We start from the raw sequence: 3406 nt of genomic DNA, 5'->3' as shown, positions 1-3406 counted from the left end.
CGGCACCGCCCTTGTCCGTGGGCTTGAGGACAAGGGAGGTGTCGCTCCTGAGTTGTTTCAAGGCCTCAGCCTCCTCCCTAGTGAGAGTGGGATGCTGAAAAACAGAATCATCATAATTGGCTTTCAGTTTGTCAATATCCAACCGTATACCCTTGATAAAGGCATCAACAGCGGGCTCACTCACATCAGGAGTGAAGCCGCTCTTGATGTGTAAATCAAGACTATTCAATGATAATTTGCTTGTTTTATCAATGGTAATACGTGATTTACCCTTGAACCAGGCTTTCAACTTAACAGTACAAAAAAAAGAAAACAAATCATATTCAAGTCCCAACCAGTCCACATGTGGTGAGCTCCTTCGCGGAGAGATTCACAACAAACATTTCTTCTTGTTTGCAGCTTTGTTGGAAGAACCCCGGGTTTTCGGAGTTCGTGGTTTGTCGATTTCGTCTGTAACGGCGACCACCGCGGCTGGTTCGGTGCTTTCTATGGGCATATTCTGTCTCCTAAAAAATCAGCCTCAGATGGAGAAGTTGGACTGCGTCGTCTTTTTCTCTTGTTGTCCCTGTAATGTTGTGGCGTCTGATCACTATACCATGTGTAAACTGCATCTTTTTTATAGTCCTGAGAGTCCCTATTCCATTTGGTATGTTTTCCCTCATCCGATTGCGTTTGAAATTTTGCCAAATGTTCATTGAGAGTATTGGTATAGGTATTAAAGTCCTCACTGGACATCTGTGCTTGTAATTTATGTACAAACCGGATTCCCAAAAAGTTGGGACACTATACAAATCGTGAATAAAAACTGAATGCAATGATGTGGCGGTGCCATCTTCTAATATTTTATTCAGAAAAGAACATAAATCATGGAACAAAAGTTTAAACTGAAAAAATGTACCATTTTAAGGGAAAAATATGTTAAATCAGAATTTCATGGTGTCAACAAATCCCCAAAAAGTTGGAACAAGGCCATTTTCACCACTGTGTGGCATCTCCCCTTCTTCTTACAAGACTCAACAGACATCTGGGGACCGAGGAGACCAGTTTAGAAATAAGAATGCTCTCCCATTCTTGTCTAATACAGGCCTCTAACTGTTCAATCGTCTTGGGCCTTCTTTGTTGCACCTTCCTCTTTATTATGCGCCAAATGTTCTCTATAGGTGAAAGATCTGGACTGCAGACTGGCCATTTCAGTACCCAGATCCTTCTCCTACGCAGCCATGATGTTGTGATTGATGCAGAATGTGGTCTGGCATTATCTTGTTGAAAAATGCAGGGTCTTCCCTGAAAGAGATGACGTCTGGATGGGAGCATATGTTGTTCTAGACCCTGAATATATTTTTCTGCATTGATGGTGCCTTTCCAGACATGCAAGCTGCCCATGTCACACGCACTCATGCAAACCCATACCATCAGAGAAGCAGGCTTCTGAACTGAGCGTTGATAACAACTTGGGTTGTCCTTGTCCTCTTTGGTCCGGATGACATGGCGTCCCAGATTTCCAAAAAGAACTTCGAATCGTGACTCGTCTGACCACAGAACAGTCTTCCATTTTGCCACACTCCATTTTAAATGATCCCTGGCCCAGTGAAAACGCCTGAGCTTGTGGATCTTGCTTAGAAGTGGCTTCTTTTTTGCACTGTAGAGTTTCAGCTGGCAACGGCGGATGGCACGGTGGATTGTGTTTACTAACAATGCTTTCTGGAAGTATTCCTGAGCCCATTCTGTGATTTCCTTTACAGTAGTATACCTGTTTGTGGTGCAGTGTCGTTTAAGGGCCCGGAGAACACGGCATCCAGTATGGTTTTACGGCCTTGACCCTTATGCACAGAGATTGTTCCAGATTCTCTGAATCTTCGGATGATGTTATGCACAGTTGATGATGATAGATGCAAAGTCTTTGCAATTTTTCGCTGGATAATACCTTTCTGATATTGCTCCACTATATTTTTGCGCAACATTGTGGGAATTGGTGATCCTCTACCCATCTTGGCTTCTGAGAGACACTGCCACTTTGAGAAGCTCTTTTTATACCCAATCATGTTGCCAATTGACCTAATTAGTGTTAATTGGTCTTCCAGCTCTTCATTATGCTCAAATTTACTTTTTCCAGCCTCTTATTGCTACTTGTTCCAACTTTTTGGGGATTTGTTGACACCGTGAAATTTTGAATCAACGTATTTTTCCTTTAAAATGATACATTTACTCGTAATTAAACGTTTGATCTGTCATCTGCGTTCTATTACAAATAAAATATTGACATTTGCCATCTCCACATCATTGCATTCAGTTTTTATTCACAATTTGTATAGTGTCCCAACTTTTTGGGAATCCGGTTTGTACAATGTCGGTGGTCTCACACGATAAAGTGCACAATTCCCGCTGAAGATATTCGATGTTCATCAGAATAAAATCAAATGCATATTGATCGGAGAGGATCCCAAACCTTTTGCAAAAATGCTCATCACCCAAAAATAAATTGGGACGCAGATTTGACCGCATGCCTCTTGGTATCCTGTGTTCGACATGTTAATTTTTTATTTTTGGGGGGAAAAATAAATAAAAATTAAAAAGTTGGAAAAAGCGTAGCAGTGGTTGTGCTCAGCCACAGGGCTAATGGTATACAAAATATAATAAATGGCAGCACCAGCCTTGGAATATATTGGAAATTGGGTGCAAGCTCCAGTGGGAATAGCGTCCCAGGATAATATCAATGAAAAACAGAGCAGGCCTCCAGTATGGTGAAAAAAAGAAAGTTGTTTATTCACCCAGTGGTGACGCGACGTTTCGGCTCTAACATGAAGCCTTTCTCAAGCAATGTGGCAATACAAACTGAACATATAGTGTGAGGAAGTGACATCATCAAACATAATTAGCATTAACCCATATACCCCTATCACCCTATACAGGTGATAATTATATAATAATGATAATACATCCGAGATTCTCAGACGCTGAATTTGGTAATGGAGTCACATTGGGTATTGTTAAGATGTTTGATTGTATGCCTATATACATGTCCATAGTCATATGACCTGACCACTCCCCATAATGAATGTGTGGTAACAGCTCCTTATTTTAACCAATTGTTTCCTGGGTCATTGCACAAGTGCACGTTATACACATAAATTTTGTATTTATTTTAGATAATGTATTATAATATGCAATCGTATCACGGTTCCATTTTATGTCTAAGCACTGTGTTCACCTGATGTGCAAATGTATACACATGTATTATCATTATTATTTAATTATCACCCGTATAGGCATGGGTTAATGCTAATTATGTTTGATGATGTCACTTCCTCACACTATAAGTATGTTCAGTTTGCATTGAGAAAGGCTTCATGTTGGAGCCGAAACGTTGCATCACCACTGGGTGAATAAACAACTTTCTTTTTTTCAC

Source organism: Bufo gargarizans, chromosome 1, assembly GCF_014858855.1.
Source record: "Bufo gargarizans isolate SCDJY-AF-19 chromosome 1, ASM1485885v1, whole genome shotgun sequence".
In the NCBI taxonomy this organism is placed as follows: Eukaryota; Metazoa; Chordata; class Amphibia; order Anura; family Bufonidae; genus Bufo; species Bufo gargarizans.
This window is presented reverse-complemented; position numbering follows the sequence as displayed.